Source organism: Crassostrea angulata, unplaced genomic scaffold (genome assembly GCF_025612915.1).
Source record: "Crassostrea angulata isolate pt1a10 unplaced genomic scaffold, ASM2561291v2 HiC_scaffold_148, whole genome shotgun sequence".
NCBI lineage: Eukaryota > Metazoa > Mollusca > Bivalvia > Ostreida > Ostreidae > Magallana > Magallana angulata.
Window position 1 is genome coordinate 1 of NW_026441703.1, and position 21,680 is coordinate 21,680.

Consider the following 21,680-nt stretch of genomic DNA (forward strand, 5'->3'; position numbering starts at 1 on the left):
CTTGATGCCTAAGGGTATCTGCCCCAAGCAGGCAAATTTTGCTCATGCCATGACAAAACTGAATTGAAAGGAGGAAAAGTGTCCAGGTTTTCACACAATGTTTTGTACATATTAAGCCAGATTGAATACCATTCAAAAATAAGGTCTGAGCACAATCAGAGAGATGAGTGTCATCGGGGTATAATTTTATGTTGCATTTTTGTAAGTCTTGGTAATTAAGGTAACTCCATACTCGTAAAATTATCTGATGAAAATTGAAAAACCAAACTGATTTCAACTTTATACACTTAAATTTCATGAATTGTTAGAAAAAATATATTTCATCACATTTTTTGAGATGCCAGATAAACATAAACTAAAGCATATTTTAGCATCAGAAAACCATATTTTTTTGGTTAAAAGTAAAAATTTTGTAGGCAGAAATTCGTTTATCTTGTTTAATTTTATTGTCAACTTCATCAGAAAACTAAAACTACAAAAATATTTTAAAATTAATCGTTGGGATAAGAAAAACTATGGCATTTAGACATACAACTAAAAAAAGGTCAGAAAAAGAGTTATTTCCCCTTAACATCAATAAAATGTATAAAAAAATTTGGAAATTTAGGATAAAATTAAGCTGTGAAAATATCTTGAACTAAACAGTATTTCTAATTACATCCATTAGATTATATTCACATAAAATAAATAAAACTATCTTGCACAAATTTTTAAGAATTCAATGTTTTACAAAAAAGTATGACATCACAAAACACTGGATCTACTTTAATATAGCCCCATTTCTAGCAATATGACACAGTTTGACATGGAGCTGTTGATTCTAACACATGCATTTTCCGCTGCCATGTGCGAGAACATTTGACGGTAATATGCTCTTGGTAAGATATCTGAGACCAAATAATTCTGCAGTTGGGCCGCATAGAGTGAATATAGGCAACTGTGAGTTTCATGTATTTTTTAAGCTGATGCAAAGACATAGTACCAATACTGTTACCTGCACAATGAATCATTAGTACATCTGGATAACCAAACACTTGGACTAGATCACGAAAACCTGGCGTAACATCCTCTCATGCCATGCCTTTCTTGCCAAACCACTTAATGGAAATATTGTGAGACTCCAGGTGAAGGTGTTGATTTTCATACCACCGCAGACAAAGTTTAGGTGGGGGGGTATATTGGATTCACCATGTCCGTCTGTATGTAGATGCAATTTTTGTCCCCCCTATGTAAATTTTTACTACTGCATAGAACAGTCTGAAAATTTATACATATGTTGAACACCATCTGAATTTGTGCACCTGCAATATTTATAAAGATCAAACAAGATTTAATGATTTTATGACAGTTTTTATTCCCTTATCCTATATATTGTACACTGATGTTGAAAAGTAAGGGAGGTAATCCTTACAGATTTTATTCATTATATTAATAGTAAAAATTCTTAAATACATTTATATGTAAATAAATCCAGATGGAGGTTTTTTTGTCTTTATTTCTTAACTAAATTTATGTTCTATAAGATTTCTATCGTCTGATAATGCAAATGTTTTGTTTGTCAATGATAAATTCTGAGGAGCTAATAATAGAGGGAGAAGAAATCAGAACATCAAAGACAAGTGTAGCTGAATTCATTTGTCAGAAGGGGGCCATTTTTGAAGCCATGATTTAGATGGAGCATGTGTTAGGAAAAATTGAAAATCTGTAAAATGGGCAGTGGCTTGTGGGTAATTTTAATTCCAAAAGTTTCTATCATTATAAGGAAATATAATATATCATTATTGACAAAGATTTTAACTATTTTTAGAAGTTGTTTAAATTTATTTATCAAGTAATATGATGAAGTGACCCTATGGGTATTAATGTAAATGAAATTCAAAATTACTGATATGATCGTAGTGTTTTGGCAATTATAAAATTGTTTGTAATATTAAATTCTCCTTTTTAGCTCACATGTTGCTTAAAATAATGTTCTGTACAATATGCCACCTTAAATTTTTTTGTTCATGACCCCATTTAGGAGATAAAGGGCCGGCCCCTAAAACACATTCATAAAGATATCCTAAGAACAATTAACATTTCGTGAACCTTTGTTGAACAAAATATTTTTTTTATTTGCAAGACCTTTCATTTGATATCAAGAAAAAGGGGCTGGACCCTCCAATTAGGGGTCAAGAGGGGTCTTAAATCTTCTTACAAGAACTCTTTACTGAACAATAATTTGTTATTAATTATAGGAGCAAAAATGTTCATTGTACAGCTGTTTATCTATACAGTATCATACCTTCGTCATATATTACGTAATTAGGGGTTTCAAGGGGCCAGAATTTAAAACTTTGATCATTAATATCTGAAAAAGGAGAAATATTTTTAAAGGGAATGTAGAACAAAAGTTGTTCAAAAAAAGGTCCTGAACAATATGAAACCATAAATTTTGTTGTTAGTGGACCCGGTAAAGAGTTAAAGGGTCGGCCCCTAAAATACAGTTGTTTAGATATCTCGATAACGGTTAACCATTCATGAACATTTGTAGAACAAAATATGTTTATATTAGCGAGACTTTTAATTTGATATCAAGAAAAAGGGGCTGACCCCTCAAATTAGGGACCAGAAGGGCTATTAAGTCTTTTTATAATAACTCTTTTCTGACCAATAATTTGATATTAATCATAAAACAACAAAGGAGCTTTTATTAAGCTAAATTTAAAACTGAAATCCGTTTTAAAATCAGACGATGCATTACAAAAATATTGGGATTTAAATATTGAGTTTTCCGGAAATTTTGATTCCACGTTCTTGGTTAAGAAAATAGAGTTATGTTCAAAGTAAAATTAACTCGTACCAAAAATAATTGTTAAGTCGTACTTGAACACATTCGGATTTTTTTGTTAAGTCGTTCTTGAAATCAGAAAGGTTTTTGTTAATTCGTACTTAAAATCATTCGGATTTTGTTAAGTCGTACCAGGAATAATTCGATTTTTTTCATCTTTTTATTATCGTTACTCTTGTTATTGGTTAAAGAGCTCTGCTTCTTACAGGAACTTCCAGCTTTACTTCCGACATTAACGGAAGACCCACTCGTTGCTTTGCAACGAGCTTTGCTCTAGTTTCTTATTATTTTTTTTAAAATTTCAAACTGAATAGAGTTAGAAATTACCCTTTTGTAAACTTGTATTATAACATATCAAATATATTTAATTGAAAAAAATGTTAAATTTGAAGTTGTATTTTACGACTAAACCAAATGGGCAGTTGTACCATCTTATTCCCCCATCATCTTTTTGATAGTTTTTCGAACACAAGTATATGAAAACGACGCCTTTTAAACAGTTTCCATAGTCCTGACACATTATTATTATGAGAATAAATGCATTATCGCTGTTCTTAAAAAATTATTGCAATGGAAAATCATCTTTGTAGACATAAAATTTTGTTTTTTAATAAAGATGAAAATAATGGATGGGCCTTGGTAAAATAGAGCGACATGCCTGCCAATATGTTGATTTGAATTATAGCTCTTTAACATACCGTAATCCGGTGAATATAATACACACTTTTTTCCAGGAGTTTTTACCGTGAGAAAGGGGTGCGTATTATACATCCCTATAGACTTTTGACATATTTTTTCCCTAGATGAAGCACGGGGTATCATACTACCGTATTACCAATGCTATTCACAGACAGAACTGATACCCCGCTATACATTGTAACATTACTTCATTATCACATTTATATTATTATTTAACCCTTAGGAAATGATTGTCATAGCGTGTAATTAAAGAAAATGTATATTTAAAGTCTGTTAAAAATTAAACTGTTTCAAAATGGCCTTTAAAAATTAATTTGAAGTGCCTATTCTTTATCTACAGCTGTTAATGATAGAATGCGGGCTTGGATGAACACGTGGTATTTGTAACCCATCTTTGAAAACAGCTTACACATCATTTGGCTCATTTTAATCATTTTCATGTAATGCTAATTGTTTTATTGCAAATAATAATGAATATAAATAATTCTATAACATATTCCGTTAATTGAAGCCATTGTTGTTATGTTCCAGCCTCTAATTGATCACTTTGATTGGAATTATCTCCATACCTGTACATCGTCCATTTTTCACTACACAGGGGTTGTAATGACTAAACAATTATATAACGCTTGTTAAAAGTAGTTGATTTTATTTATGGTAGAATATTTAATACTAGGTCTATTTGAAACATTGATTATGAAATAAAGATATTACCGCGATGTATTAGTTACAATAAATCCGTATCTAAGAAAATATTGTGTTTTTCTTATTTCCGGTAGAGTATTTCGCGATGGAGTTGAGCGTGCATACAAAGTATAACTGCTTTGTTGATACTCAAGATTACCATTTGGTCAATTTTTTTATGCGTATTATACATCCCAACAAGCTTTTTTTCACCACTTTCAGGCCCAAGGTGGGGGGTGCGTATTGTACCCTACTGCATATTATATTCACTGGATTATGGTATGTTACAACATTTTTCAGTTGAGTTTATTCTTCAATCAAGTGAGTAAGGATATGAAACGTCATACGAAATGAATTCATGCCTGGTAAATGACATTCGTTTATAATGGAGAAGGTCAATTAAATTTTTCAATGTTTTTAATTTGAGGAATTGAGCGCATTTATTCTGGTGCATTGAGGTACACTTTTCTTCTTTCACATAAAGAATTTTTAAAAATAAAATACAATAACTAGTAAGTAGTGGAGGGAAAAAATGTACCTTTAATCGCTTTATGCTCTCATGTATTTAAATCTTTTTATAAAGTGATTGGGGGGGGGGGGGGGGGGGGTAAAATAAAGGGAACTGGGAGTTAAGCGTGAAAACCAACTGAAAATTTAGGTATTTATATTGCATATAATCTTATTTTCGGTAAAAATGGTATTCCTTAAAGGTAAATATGTCAAAGATTAAGTATATGCTAGAATAAGTGTAAAATTCAGATATTCATTTTTGGTTAATCTACCGAGGGGCCATATGGCACAATATCCTTTGAACGACCATATAAAGCCAGTGTTGCTCAGGTGAGCGATGTGGCCCATTGGGCCTCTTGTTACATAGTATGCTAATTATGGTAATGTTTTTGGAATTTATCCAAGATTAACAAGCTCATCAAAGAAAATCAGTCCTATGGGATCAATTTTCTGATATGGAATTGCTTGTAACATAGGAGAAAGTGATCATGAAAATTTTACACAACTAATTCTTTCAGATTTTTGACTTCTTCTCTAAAACCAATTGTCCAAATTTAACCAATTTTGGTACAAAGCATCCCTATGGGAAGGGAATTCTAAATTGTTAAAATAAAGGGTGTAACCCTTTTTTAAAAGGGAGTTAATGGCGAAACAGTGAGTATAGGGAGTGTGTCTTTAAAAATCTTCTCAAGAGCCACTCCACTAGAAATGCCAATGTATAAACAAAAGCTTATATACCGTATTTTTCCGATGATTAGTCGGTATTTTTTTCCTCTGAAGCAGAGCACCCGACTTATCTTGTTCGACTTGTCGTAGACTCAAGGTCAGAAAATTGTTAAGAATAGCATAAAAAATCTTGGTTTTAATCATCTTGAGTTGGCTGTGTGATTGAAAATTACGTTGTTGAATTCACTGTTCATCTTTAATACATGTAATTATCATTTTCACTCATCTGTTAACACTAAAATACATAATAATAACAGTTATTAAAAAATGTTACATTGTCTTTAATCAATTAAAAGTTTTACCGTTCTGTTTTTATAAACACATCGTCACATGGTTCTATGTATCACTAGTAGGAAGATAACATTGCGCAGTAAAATTGAAACCAAATTTGAATGGAAGAAAATATTGCAGTAGGTCCGGGGGATGTTTTTTAAATTTGATTATTTTATTAGTAAAGAGTTGTTAGTGGAAAGTATAAATCAGAAATATTTTATGGTCAAATTCAATCTTAAAATACGTAATGGGCAATTATCAATACTACTGTTTATACAATAGGCTGACACCCGTTGTGTTAATAATTTTGCCCTTAGGCTGAGATCTTTACGGCAATTTTGCTCCCTGTGTATATAAAGATTACCGTTATGAGAATGATTATAGTTCATTGATTAATTATTGTCCAATTCTTTGATTATTGTTAGATAAAATTTTTAGGAAACGTATGTATGTCGTATATCGTCATTATCAAGTCGTACAAATGATCGATCTATTTCCATAACAGTGTCTATGTAAAACAAAAGTGTGTAACTGCATAACTGGATGCAAAGTAAACAAGTTTCATCAAATCATAGTAATTGCTAAGCTTTCTGCACTTGAGATCCCCATTTGAAGTCCGACACGAGACAGGTGCATGCCTCTGACACCGGAAATTGTTAAACATTGACCACACGCCAAGTCACCAGGTGGCTGGTTACATAATGGCGAATACACTGGCGATAGTCAGAGTGGATAATTATTTTAATGCTTGGGAATAAAATATTTCTGACAAAGTAAGTTTAGTTTTGAATAACACGCGATATCGGGAATTGTTTAAAATGCAAGCGACATTGTAGATGTTTCCGGTATTTGAAAATATGATGCATAAGTATACAGTGTAATTGTTTAAATGTTAATCATTATAATAATTGGTAGCAATATCGGGGACATCGAGGCATCATACACTGATAATGTTACTGCAGTTTTATACGCCATTTTGAAGTGATAAGATTGACGTATGGTCTGAATCGACGTATCATAGGATTTTGGCTAAAAATGAGCAATTCGACTAGTCGTCTGTATCGACGAGTCGTCGGTATAATACGGTATATAGTAAAGATTCTAAAATGTAAAAATTGTGACCCTTGGACTAAACTGGGGCCCAAGGCGGTTTAACACAGAAATACGTAGGAAAAATGTTTAAAAATCATCTTCTCAAGAACCACTGCACCAGAAATGCCAATATTTACACAGAGGCTCAAAAAATAAAGTGAAGATTCTAAATTGAAAAAAATTGTGACCCTCAGACCAAAACTGAGGCTTCAGGCGGGGTTAAAAGTTTTATATAGATTAAAAGATATATAGATAGGAAAAATGTTAAAATATCTTCTTCTCAAGAACCACTACACCAGAAATGCCAATGGTTACCTGGTACACAAAAGCTTGTATATATAGTGAAAAATCGTGGCCCTTGGAAAAAAGTGGGGGAAGAGATGGGGCTCAAAGTTTAACATATATAGAAAAAATGTTAAAAAATCTTCTTTACAAGAACTACAATGCTTAAATTTGTGAGATTACTATGCAAGCATCCTTAAATCATGTCGATTCCATATCAATAAAGCTGTGGCCACTGGACTAATACTGGGGCCCCAAGAGGGGTTCAAAGTTTAACATAAAAGTATATATTATGGAAAATGTTTAAAAATGTTCTTTTTGAGAACTACAAAGCTACAGTTTGTGAGATTACTATGCAAGCATCCTAAGATAGTGTAGATTCTAAATTGTTAAAGCCAACCATAAACCACAGACCAATACTAGGGCACCATAAAAAGGGTTCAAACATAGAAATAGCATATGTTGCAAAATAGAATGTTACACAGGGAACTGTTGTTCAGGTAAACAATTTGGCCTATGGGCGTCTTGTTCTTTTAAGCATATCAGATACAGAAATTTGTTGCAAGGTACCGTACTTATATTTGAGTGTATGAATATACAGCATTTGATTTCCAATGGCCTTTGATCTTAATTTTTCTTCTGGCATACCCTGTAGGAGCATGTGTTGTGCTACCAATTCAAAATGAATGGGATTTGGAGGATGTGGTATCCAGACCAATGAATTTTATTGTTTTGTGGAGAATTGTTATATGATATGATGTTAGGGTTTTGCTTTCAAGTGGCAGAAGAATAGGCCTGAAAGATGGGGTCTTAATGATAGGTATTGGTTAAAACAGATAAATAATGTTGTTTATGTGTTTAGAGGTATTTGTATTGTGGCACCCTTGCCCAGTTTGTCAGTTTTAGACCCCTTAATATGAACTTGGATTTCAGAGTCTGATAAATGAATGTATTAATTTCTTATCTATCTGGATACCAGAGCAGTGAAAATAATAAAAGACCAGTTTGGGCAAATGACCATGATTTATTAGATATGGTAATGAAGAAAAGCAAAATCACAATAACAATGGCAAACTGAAGTTAAAAGCCTTGGAAGCAGTGGATTAAATTGGCGTGGCTTTGCCTTTAGCATAAATTTTGAAAGTGACGCTCAACAAAGATACATGAGAGTAAAAAGGGGGCCCTGACAAATTTGATTGGCTGATAGAAGTTGTTATTCTACAATAAGAAAAATGATCGGATAATTATACCCGCAATTTCTAAAGAAAGTACGGGTATATTGTTGTTACCCTGTTCCGTCCGTCTGTCCGTCCGTCCGTCCGTCCGTCCGTCACGTTTTACTTTCTCAAACTGCTCTTACATCTTATAAACCAGCAAACTGAACTCTTGGAGTTTGATTTGGGGTATCATGTTGTTTTGTAAAAAGGTTTCAAAAATTCTCTGTTAGTCCTGGGGGTCAAATAATTGGTAAAAAATGACGTTTTTCCACAAAAAACCTTCTTCCTCGAACTCCTCCTACATTTTCAACAGTAGACAAATCATCTTTTGGAATATGTTTTAGGGTATCCTATAGATGCGCAATAAGGTTTCGGAATTTTCAATTTTGTCCTGGGGGGCATTTAATGGCTGAAAAATGACGTTTTTTTTTTACAAAAAAACTGGTTTCAAAAACGTCACTTTTTTTGGCAGTAGCCAAATGATCTTCTAGAATATGATTGGGGGTGTCATATTGAGGCGTAATCAGGTTCCAGAATTTTTTTTTTTATTAAGGGGATAAATGGGCAACAAAAAATGACGTTTTTTGGCCAAAAAAATATGGTTCCCAGAACTCCTCTTACAACTTTTGGAGTAGCTACGTCATCTCTTGGGATATAATTGGGGCTGTCCTATAGATGTGCAATAAGGTTTTAAAAATTTAAATTTCATCCAGGGAGTCAAATAGTAGCAGAAAATTGACGTTTATTACTAAAAAACAAAACATTGATCCAAGAGCTCCTCTTATGATTTAATGAATAGACAATCATATCTTGGGATATGATAGGGACTGTTATATAGATGTGCAGTAAGGTTTTAAAAAATTTAAATTTCATCCAGGGAGTCAAAAAGTAGCAGAAAATTGACGTTTATCACTTCAAAAAAACATAGATCCTAGAAATCCTTTTATGATTTAATGGATAGACACATCATATCTTGGGATATGATAGGAACTGTTCCATAGATGTGCATTACGGTTTTGAAGAATTAAATTTAACCCTGAGGCCCATTACCAACCGGTACATACCTTTTGATGCCCTTTAAGGATCAAGAATATATATGGTTTAGGGGTGGGGATCTCAACCGTTTTCGAGATATTGGTGCACTTCCTGTTCAAGGGGGGTCATGACCACCCCCAGGGCCCATGACCTACATACCGTTTGATGCCCCTTGACACAAGGAACAAGAATATATATGGTTTAAGGGTGGGGATCTCAACTGTTTTGAAGATATTAAGGGACTTGCTGTTTGAGGGGGTCAGGACCACCCACAGGGCCCATGACCTACATAACATTTGATGCCCCTTGACATCAGAAACATGAATATATATGGTTTAGGGGTCATGATTATAACAGTTTCTGGGACATATAGTAATTTCAAATTCCTGGGGGGTGGGGATGACCCCAGGGGTCAGATCTAATAAACCCTATATATTGCCAGTAACAGCCAATATATGATTATGAAAAGTGGTTGTCTAACCCAAAATGAGAAAAATCAAACCAGGGTGCACAACTCGATATGCAGGCCTATCATATCCTAGAGTTTTGTACAATTCTGTTCAGCCATCTCTAAGAAACAAGTTCAGAGCAGGAAAGAAGAAAAAGAAGATGAAGAATAATAATACATGTATTAAGAACCGTAAAAAAACAATAAGTCTTCAAATTTCATTCGGGAGACTTAATAATAAAGATTAAATAGAGATAGGATCATCAAACATCAATAATTTAAAGATAATTGACAATTTCTGATTCTAAGGGGGTCAGGATGACCCCTTAGGGTCATGACTTACATGCCATACTGATCTGATGCGCCTGCATGACCTAAGGAGGAATAATATCTTTGGATTAAGGTGGGGATGGTTTTTATGATATTTAATAATTTCAGGAAGAACACTTGGGATCATGACCTACATACCATCTTAAATGCCTTGAACAAAGAAACAATAATATAATATGTACATGATATATGATCGATCAATTTAAGAACACAGATATAGATCAATCATCTGTTTTGTAATACTTCCTATGTATATATACATGTATATGTATTAGTTTTTTTCTATACTATTCATGTTCATGACTGTAGTATGGCTTAGTCTTATTTTAAATTACATTAAAAAATTGTCAAATATATGACTTGGAACCCCCACTCCCATACAAACTCAAATATAAACTGTTCTCTCCCCCCCCCCCCCCCCCTCCCTTGTCGAATGATCTATTAAAATCAAAATATAATTTGGGTGTCTAAAAACTTACATAAACTGGTAAAAAATGTTATTCTTAAAAAAATTATATTACACCTTGCATAATTGACAAATGATCTATTGAGATATGATCAGAGGTCATATTTCTACCTTGGGATCAATAAGAAGTATTCATTGACAAGTTAAAATTAATAACAATAAATTATTCAAATTATAAATGTTTATATCCACATTCACCCCCCCCCAATCTAATCTGGTTAAAAAGATTCAGTCTTCTTAATACATTCTTACATGTGTACAGTAGCACATTTTAAATCATTTCTTGATTGCTTTTTCTCTTGTGATTAACATTTTGGAAATTGCTTAATTCAATTTTTAAGATTTATAAACAAAATGTTATATGCATCACTTCCATGTGTATTCGCCTATTTGGGGCAATTGTAAAGTCTCCTAAACAAAGCAGTGACATATCATTAGGCTAGGATTTACCCACATGGATCAAACACTACTGTATAACATATGAATAAGATAAAATACATTATTATGGGGGTTGGGGGGTTAAAGACAACACTTGGGGGTCATTAATGTACTTTACACCATTTGATGCATCATGCATGCATAATGACATTAGAAGATATTTTGTATTTTCCTGTTTCGTGGGGTCAGAACAGTCCCATAAGGTCATGACCTACATTGTATTTGATGCATTATAATACATTAGGAAAGAAATACTCCTTCCTTCCTATTATAACTCATATAAAAATGATAAGTGTTTACACCTACTTACATGTAATACACAAATTTAATAAGAAATTGTTAATACATGATCAAAATGGGGTCAACTCAATAGGCCTAGTGCATGATCATGCAGTCTGACAAATGAAAAAATAACTTTTGCAACTAAAATGACAGAAACTTTACAAATGCGATAGGATAGGTAACGATGATAAGCTTATTTAAATATTAAAAGATGATGATACAGTATGCTGTCAAAGGGAGATCACATTTAGAAAGTGAAAGTAGAACTTATATATGCATGCTGGCATCTCATTATATTGCGCTACTGCTACTACAGGTATTATGCTTACCTAAATTGGTCAACATCATAATGATAATCCAATTAAAACACAATAATGAATTCCTTTAGCTGATCTTAACTAGGGGCCTAATCCTTTTCTGCATAAGGAAAACACAGACATGTATGTATGGGTGTTGCTAAAACGCGGAACGAAAAACGGAACGGAAAGCGGAACGGAATGGAAAATAGCATCAAGTTTATCGCTTAAAAAGGGTATAGACTGGCCAGAAACGATTTACTTTGTATCTTTTATTTATATCTAATGAATGATTATCAACATGTTGTTATCTTATTAATATTCATATGAATGTCTATCAATTATCCCATACAAAAAAAAAGCACTAAAAAGTTATACCTATGAGCCCTTAAAAAAGTTACAAAAAAGTCATAACTAAGTTAGCACAATTTGGAACCATCTGATCAATTATGGTTCCAAATTAGCATCAAAAAGTTATACCTATATTGTAACTTTTTGCTTAAGTACAAAAAAGTCATAACTAGAGTGTAACTATTGACAATTTATTTTTTTCATAAAAATAAATAGGTATAAAAAAGTTATCAAAAAGTTATAATAAAGTTATCATTTAGGTACAAAAAAGTTACAAATTAAAGTTACAGAAAAGTTATCATTTAGGTACAAAAAAGTTATACATATAGGTATAGTAAAGTTATCATTTAGGTACAGAAAAGTTATAGATGTAGGTACAGAAAAGTTATACATATAGTTACAGAAAAGTTATCATTTAGGTACAGAAAAGTTATACGTATAGTTACAGAAAAGTTATCATTTAGGTACAGAAAAGTTACAGACGTAGGTACAGAAAAGTTATACATATAGTTACAGAAAAGTTATACATATAGTTACAGAAAAGTTATCATTTAGGTACAGAAAAGTTATAGATGTAGGTACAGAAAAGTTATATATATAGTTACAGAAAAGTTATCATTTAGGTACAGAAAAGTTATAGATGTAGGTACAGAAAAGTTATACATATAGTTACAGAAAAGTTATCATTTAGGTACAGAAAAGTTATAGATGTAGGTACAGAAAAGTTATACATAAAGTTACAGAAAAGTTATTGTTTAGGTACAGAAAAGTTATAGATGTAGGTACCAAAAAGTTATCATTTAGGTACAGAAAAGTTACACAGAAAAATTACAAATGTAGGCAAAAAATATCTATCTGTATCATAAACTTCAGATAAAAAAAAACCCCAGGTACATGTACAGGTGTTATACTGATGAAAAAAAAGTCCCTAATGTTGACATGAACTTTTCATCAAATTGTTTTTGCTCTTGAATAGGAATTTAAAATCATATCTGTTCATGTGAGCAGAAGAACACAAGTCAATGTTTATGTTAATCAATATGTTTACTGAATTATATTTACATCTAATGAGTATGCTTTCCTCCATTTCTTATGGAAACTTATAGTTAACGCCTTGTTTAACGATTGGTCGAAACCTATAATGACCTTAGAAAAATCATTGAAATAATCAGGATATCAATGCAGACTCACATTCCCATTGAAGACAATTTGGCTGTTTCTTTTAGCTAACGTACTGATGCACATTAAAAATAATATAGTAAATTTAACTTACTCTTTACAAACAATTTATTAATTTGTTAAAAGAAAGATGTAAATATAAACATTATAACTTTCTTTGACGATTCATGCAGGTAATGAAGGGAGCAATGATTGCAGAAAAAATTTACATAACTCGCTAATGCGGGTAATGTATTTTTTCTGCAATGTCGCTACATTCATATCCCGCATATGTCACCAAAAAAGCATTTTATTGTTTACATAATTATCTCAAATCATTACAGACCCTATATGCAAGTTTTTTAAATAAAGCAATAATCTAACATAAAACCATTTGGGATTACATGTGTGTCTAATGTTCTTGCTTAATTTGAATAGAAAGTTTGAAAAACATTATTTTGTAAACCAAAATTTGACCAAAACCTTCATAATTAAAGCATGTTTTAGGTTAAATTCCTAACATATACTAGCATGATTTTGTTCCAAACATACTAGTATGATTTTTAAAACAGTCCTGGTTCTAGATGATACCAATGACCTGCAGTAATCTATCAGCAAACAACTGGATCTGTTTCTTGAATCTGTTGAACTTCCTAAAATGTATAAAAAAGAATGTTCCATTATGGCAATTTCTTACTACATGTACTTTCATTGTAACTGTTAAAATCCTTGACAACTACCTTATACTTAAAACAGAAAATTATATAGCATACCAAGTTGAATATATATGTGACCAGCACTTGGCAGGTGAAAACTGGTTTCTGTTTACATGGCTGCATGTATTTCTATGGGAACGGTTGCTCTTGCATATGATCTCTTTCATAGTATTATCCTCGTCCTCCATTAATCTAAAAGAGGCAATAATATTTAAAACATGATACTGTTTGACAATTTTCAATATATGTAGCATAAATTATTATTAAATATCAGTAAAACTTTTCAATTCTCTGTTGACCTAGTACCCCCCCCCCCCCCCCTCTAAAAAAGTCAACATTGATACTCATACAACAGTTGCCATTATATTCTCAGATTTACAATAATTCATTTACTAAAAGATATACATAATATATGGTTAAAAATTTAAAATCTGTATATCTTTACTTGATAAACACACACACTTACTTTTTTCATCTTGTATTAATGATGTATCTTCAATCTGGTGTACAGTCTGCTAGCTGGACTTGGTTGGGATTTTTTCTGCAATACAATGATACTCTTTTTAAAAGAGTCGGCCATAATTTGATTACATATAGAATGTACATCACTAGATATACATGGCTGCATAGACTTTGATATAGATGATAAAATCATGCACTTCTTATTAGAATTCTAGAAATATTCCAAATGTAATTCATTTCTAAGTGCAAAGCAATAATATAGAAATTAAGATAAGCAAACACGAATGAATTATTTAAAATGACTTGTTTGTACATCAGACTTACCCTGAATGGAAATGGTCATCCACAACTAAAGCCATATCATCCAGGTCTTAAGCATGTCTATCTTTATGAAACCACTGCTTGCAGTTTCATTACTACATACAACACGCTGTGATTCTGCATATTTCTTGAAAAAATCAGGAAAATCTTCACAACAACTCCTGTCTTCTTTGCCCATTTCAAAATTTGATGGCGGAATGGCAATTGTCCAATCAGAATTCACGAAAGTCAAAGTTTGAAATTTTGGCCAATCACGATACAGCCACGATTAATACCGGGATAAATCTTTAAAATTTATTTTGGTTAAAAAACAATATTATTTACTTAATATTATCTTAAGAATTCTGCATTTAATTGAAACAAATTTTAGTAATATTTTCTTTCCTTAACAACCTGTTAGTTTATTAACCGATCATCAAAACTGGGCATTTCCGGTCTCAAGAGCCGCCATTTTGAATAATTTGAGGGAATTTTAAAAACTAAATCAATTTAAATACCAATGCATTTTTACAATTGATGAATATGTAAAACCAAAAATTATAACACCTTATTTAAATAAAACATGTTTCCCAAAGTTTATAACACAGTCCTTATAGCTATGTGCTGTTATAAATTACGATGAGAGATAGGCTTGTACTGGGAAAACATACAGTACTGTTCTTTGTTAACAGCATGTCTATTAATGAAATATGTGAATAAATATGATGAACCCATCTCATAATAAACAATGCTACCACCCCTCCCCAGCCCCCCCCCCCCCCCCTTCTTCGCATGCATTCGATGTCGTGGGAAAATTCTGAATCAATTTCTAGAAATCTACTCTATTCCTTTCTTCATGGGGTAGGCCATGAAAAGTTGGAAAAATTTTCAGTGATAATATAAAGTTGATGCTACCCCTTAGTATTTAACAGTGTTTAAACGAAATCGTAATATGTCTAATGATGTTCAAGAGACCGATAACAAAATAATGCTTGCAGGAGCAAAATAAAAAATGTCTGCTGGTCAAAACACACACATCAACTTTTTATCTTAAACAAACATCAGTGTCATCACAGCACGGACTTAGCATGACCTCTTTAGACACCCTTTACTGTTAACCTGGGATGTGTGTGCGTTCAGGCGGAAAGTGATTTCCTGTTTCTGCCTTATAAAAACAATAAAATTTTGGACAGGTGTTTGTGTTGCAATTGATGGACTGGATTCCCGTTATAATGGTTATGTCATTGTTTTCAAACAAATCTTAGTGATTTTACTACCCAGTGTGTGATCAACCTACATCTACCCCCCCCCCCCCCCCCCCCCCCACTTATCGTGATTTTTATAAAAAAACAAAGATATTACGATATTTTATATTAGTTTTTAGATTTATTGTGATAAAAGTCTACTTTAGACTTGAACCTCTTGGATAAGATACTCTTAAATTTTTAGTGTAAAAATTACAAAGTCCAAACACATTCACAAATTGACTAAGTTCAATGTAGGTACATTTTAGTTATACTGAAAAGTTTCTAAGTTCAATGTAGGTACATTTCAGTTATACTGAACATTTTCTAAGTTCAATGTAGGTACATTTCAGTTATACTGAAAAGTTTCTAAGTTCAATGTAGGTACATTTTAGTTATACTGAAAAGTTTCTAAGTTCAATGTAGGTACATTTTAGTTATACTAAGAAATTTCTAAGTTCCATGTAGGTACATTTTAGTTATAGGGCAAAAAGTTTAAGTCCAATCTAGGTACAAAAAAGTTATAACTTTTATGTGCCTAAATCTTAGGTACATAAAAGTTACACTTTAGTTACAGAAAAGTTATGACTAAGTGTAACTTTTTTTTGTATGGGATAGCATTGTATTCATTCGGCTTTAGTTGAGTACGAAACGGAATAATCAAATGCATACGAATTGTGAAACATTTACATGATTAAACGAGTAAATTAGCTATAACTTTTTACTTATTTTTCTTATTTGGTATTGCTGGCATATCAGCGTAACGTACGCAGTTAGTGAAAGCGTTTTATGCGTGTTTTGAGTATTTTTATATTTCAAATATGATGATGTACATGTATATACTTACATCAAAATTGAATTGCCGGTGTTCTAGACGATCTTTTATCATACAGACGATACAGTATCATTGAGATGGAAGAAAAAAAACCCGTAGGACTGACGACATTAAAAATTAAAATACAGAAAACATTAAAATATACCCGGTAATTTGTGAAACTAGCAATTTGTGAAACTAGTATTTTTAGCAATGCAACTTTGTTTACGTTTGCATTACTAAGCAGTTGTTTATTCCAGCAGCTATATACATATGATCCGAATAGAGAGCTCTAGACGTTGCCTAATTTGATTTTACGATTATATATTGGGACTATAGTATGTCGATCCCAAAATATTCATGCAGCACATTTGGACGATTTATAATGGAAAATGTTGACATCTTTTCTCCATTTGGAAGTCACTCAGAAGACCTTGCACAATTTTTCAACACTATAATCCGGGTCTGTTGAAATGCAAAACCCCGTAGACTTCTTTGTTTTTAGCCGTATTTATACCAGCTGATAAGCTAGAGAGGACGTTTTAAAGAAAGAATAATGAGAATGTGTAATGCTTCTAAAAGAGAATCGCTTGAACCCTGAGGTATATATAAATATACAGCAAAAAGTGAATCGAGGATATTTTGGGACAGAATATAGTGGTCAATGCATGTACTGTTAATTTTGAGGAAATAAATATTCTTGAATAAATAATCTAATATTGCTAATCTTTCAAAAAATAAATAAAAAGGTACATAAAGAATATCGTTTTAGCATGATTAACAAATCTATGAGGTAAATAACATTAGATAAGATTTTCCGTTTTCCCTTCCGTTCCGCTTTCCGTTCCGCGTTTTAGCAACACCCATGTATGTATACACGTGAACCCATCTAATCGAAGAGCTGGGTAAAACTAGTACCCGCTAATGAGACATGCAGACCTGTGTTGTGTACGTAACTTCAGACAAAGATCATTCATTTGTAACATGCATGTATTTTTATGACTTATTCTTCAAATCCACTTGCACTATTTTATTAGGTAAATAACAGCTTTAAGGTGGTGCAAGACACCTGCATATTGTGATGTACATGTATACTTCTTATTGAGATAAACAATAAAGTATATCAAATATTGATTAAATATTTACCCCCGAAATAATGTTACATAACATTGAAGCGCAATGGGTTTGAGCGTTTACATGTCTGTAAGAGCATTGGGGTCCAAGGTGTATTTTTGGTACTTTTACAATTGATATATAAATGAATTTTCATGGGGAGGGGGGGGGGGGGTCTGGACCCCTCACTCCCACCCCTTCTCTAAATCTGTGCACACGATGATGTTCATGTAGGCACACAGAAGTAAATCTAAAACCGGCAACCGCCACGGGGAGGGGGCATAATTTAATTTTTAATTTTGTTTGTAATAATTATATAGACCATTATACTTTCTATAACATAAAATGTTAAGATTATTGATTAACTGAAAATTCAATGCAAACAGTTCTACCCCAAATTGCACATAAAGTGCTGCTCATGTCACGATGTGTATTATCATATCTGAAGGGATCTCATCCTTCAGTTATGAAAATTATAAATTTTAATTGTATTACCGGAGCTTGCATATAGCCTTCATTTTTAATTAAACTGGTACAAAACAGTGTTATTTAGGGGCAAACACATGGTGCGGGTATTACTGTCTAATGACAGCATCTAGTTGAAATTGTTATTATTTAAAATTATAAATTAGCAAATTTTGATTGGCTGAGGGATACCCCTGCTAGGTGGCGTTAGCAATAGGGGCCTAGGGGGATATCCCTATTGCTGGTCGAAGGTCAAAACAATGGGCTAATTTGATTAGTCAATTACTAAGAATTATTAAATAACTTATGCCAGGTGCAGGGCCAGAAAACAAAACCCAAAGAGGAGATGAGGGGCCACAATAAAATCCAAGATGGCGCTGGTCCTATAATTCACAGAAATTAATAAATATTAAACAAAGTTTAATCACACCACTCTCATGTAACACCACTGTATTCCTACTTGACACAGTAAATTCACTTACTCACAGCAATGCTAAGAGGGCTAGTTTAAATGCTGTAGCAAACAGTGTTACAGTAGTTTCATAAGGTTATTGGTGCTCAAAAGTCTTTGGAGGGATTCAAACAATGCATTTCTTCAAGCATTTTTAGCTCACCGAGACGAAGTCAGGGGGAGCTTATGCTATACCCTCGGCGTCGGCGTCGGCGTCCGGACCTGGTTAAAGTTTTTGTTGCATGTCCTGTATCTAAGCTATTACTTGTCCTATCTTCACCAAACTTGCATGGATGATGCATCTGGACCTACTTATGGACTTGAAAGACTAGGATGCTGAATCTGAGTCCTAAATTTCAGATGCTGGAGGAGGTTAAGGTTGTTGGACCAGGTTAAAGTTTTTGTTGCAGGTGCCCTTTGATAGCAATATCTAAGTTACTGCAGGTCCGTACTTCACCAAACTTGCATGGATGGTGTGTCTTATGATACTGATGCACCAGACAGGCTTGAGTGCTGAATCTGAGCTATAGGTTTCGGATGCTGGAGGAGGTTAAGGTTTTTAGAGCAGGTTAAAGTTTTTGTTGCAGGTACCCTTTGATAGCAATATCTAAGTTACTGCTGGTCCGTACTTCACCAAACATGCATGGATGGTGTGTCTTATGATACTGATGCACCAGACAGGCTTGAATGCTGAATCTGAGCCATAGGTTTCGGATGCTGGAGGAGGTTAAGGTTTTTAGAGCTGGTTAAAGTTTTTGAAACAGGTGCCCTCTGATGATTATATCTTAGTTATTGCTTGTCCTAACTTCACCAGACTTCAATGGATGGTGCGTCTTATGATACTGATGCACCTGACAGGCTTGAATGCTGAGTCTGAGCCATAGGTTTCAGATGCTGGATATGGTTAAGTTTTTAGCTCACCTGAGCTGAAAGCTCAAGTGAGCTATTCTGATCACATTTTGTCTGTCGTCCGTCTGTCCGTCCGTCCGTCTGTCCGTAAACTTTTCACATTTTCAACATCTTCTCAAGAACTACTTGGCCAATTTCAACCAAACTTGGCACAAATCATCCTTAGGCAAAGGGGATTCAAAGTTGTGAAAATTAAGGGCCACACCCATTTTCAAGGGGAGATAATTAGAAATTAATGAAAAATTTCGAGAAATTTTCAAAAATCTTCTTCTCAAGAACCAGAAAGCCAGGAAAGCTGAAACTTGTGTGGAAGCATCCTCAGGTAGTGTAGATTCAAAGTTGTGAAAATCATAACGCCTGGGGTTAGGTTGGGGCCACAATGGGGGGTCGAAGTTTTACATAGGAATATATAGAGTAAATCTTTAAAAATCTTCTTCTCAGAAACTAAACAGCCAGGAAAGCTGAAACTTGTGTGGAAGCATCCTCAGGTAGTGTAGATTCAAAGTTGTGAAATTCATGACCCCCGGGGGTAGGGTGGGGCCACAATGATGGGGTGAAGTTTTACATAGGAATATATAGAGTAAATCTTTAAAAATCTTCTTCTCAAAAACTGATCAGCCAGGAAAGCTGAAACTTGTGTGGAAGCATCCTCAGGTAGTGTAGATTCAAAGTTGTGAAAATCATAACCCCTGGGGTTAGGTTGGGGCCACAATGGGGGGTCGAAGTTTTACATAGGAATATATAGAGTAAATCTTTAAAAATCTTCTTCTCAGAAACTAATCAGCCAGGAAAGCTGAAACTTGTGTGGAAGCATCCTCAGGTAGTGTAGATTCAAAGTTGTGAAAATCATAACCCCTGGGGTTAGGTTGGGGCCACAATGGGGGGTCGAAGTTTTACATAGGAATATATAGAGTAAATCTTTAAAAATCTTCTTCTCAGAAACTAATCAGCCAGGAAAGCTGAAACTTGTGTGGAAGCATCCTCAGGTAGTGTAGATTCAAAGTTGTGAAAATCGTGATCCCTGGGGGTAGGGTGAGGCCACATTGGGGGGGGGGGGGGGTGTTAAAATTTGACATAGGAATATATAGAGTAAATCTTTAAAAATCTTCTTCTCAGAAACTAATCAGCCAGGAAAGCTGAAACTTGTGGGAAGTATCCTCAGGTAGTGTAGATTCAAAGTTGTGAAAATCATGACCCCTGGGGGTAGGGTGAGGCCACATGGGGGGGGGGGGGGTGTTAAAGTTTTACATCGGAATAAAGAGTAAATCTTTAAAAATCTTCTTCTCAGAAACTAATCAGCAAGATGATTCTTTTTAATTGTTAAGACTTTGGCTCCAGGACAATTCTTCGGCCTCACAAGAAGGTTCAGAGTTTGATGTAGCTAAATATCCCATATATAAACAATTGTACAGGATCTTTTTGAGAACTGCAATACTCAACATGTGATATGACTATAAAATTGAAGCAGGCAGCTATTTTTCATTAGAATCTTTTTGTATTACTGTTTTGGGTTATTGCCCTTGATTTATTGATTCTTGATTATTTTAATTAATGCATCCACTGTTAACCAATTAATGTGATTATTATTTTTATACAAAAATAAATATTCAATGTATATAAGTTGTTCTGCATAAGTAGTTTTGGGTTAGGCTGGATTAGTTTGTTTATTTTTGATTTCCAATTTTTAGATACTATGAATTATTTTAGGCTGGCACATATATAGGGACAGTGTCTATTTCATAGCAACGAGTGACTGTTTGGGGTTAAACTTGAACAGGTACGGAGAAATTGAGGGTGTTGACATCCCTGCTCTTTCTAGTCTTCGTGTTTTTCTAACCAACGATACAGAATGTGCGGTCATTTCTGCCCTGTATCGCATTGATACAAGTGTGCCGTCATACCTGCTTGTATGGATGGTGGTTGCGGCGGAGCACTAGTGTATGGTCATCCCTGCTGGTGTTCTGGCCTTTCTAGTACAAGTGTGCGGCACTCCCTGCGTTAGGTTGAGCTGTTGGCGCAAGTGTGAGGTCATCCCTGCTTGCGTTATCTCTGCTTGCATTAACGTTGGTACCTGTTGAGTTGCGTAGGT

General features: G+C 33.6%; 1 long non-coding RNA gene across 1 annotated transcript; it reads right to left on the minus strand.

Moving 5' to 3' along the window:
• Positions 1-12,769: 12,769 nt before the first annotated feature.
• Positions 12,770-14,995, minus strand: LOC128169563 (uncharacterized). The gene is made up of 4 exons (XR_008241556.1): positions 14,620-14,995; positions 14,300-14,374; positions 13,891-14,025; positions 12,770-13,770 (listed from the first exon to the last, which is right to left on the minus strand). It is a non-coding gene; the product is annotated as an uncharacterized LOC128169563 (long non-coding RNA).
• Positions 14,996-21,680: the final 6,685 nt, after the last annotated feature.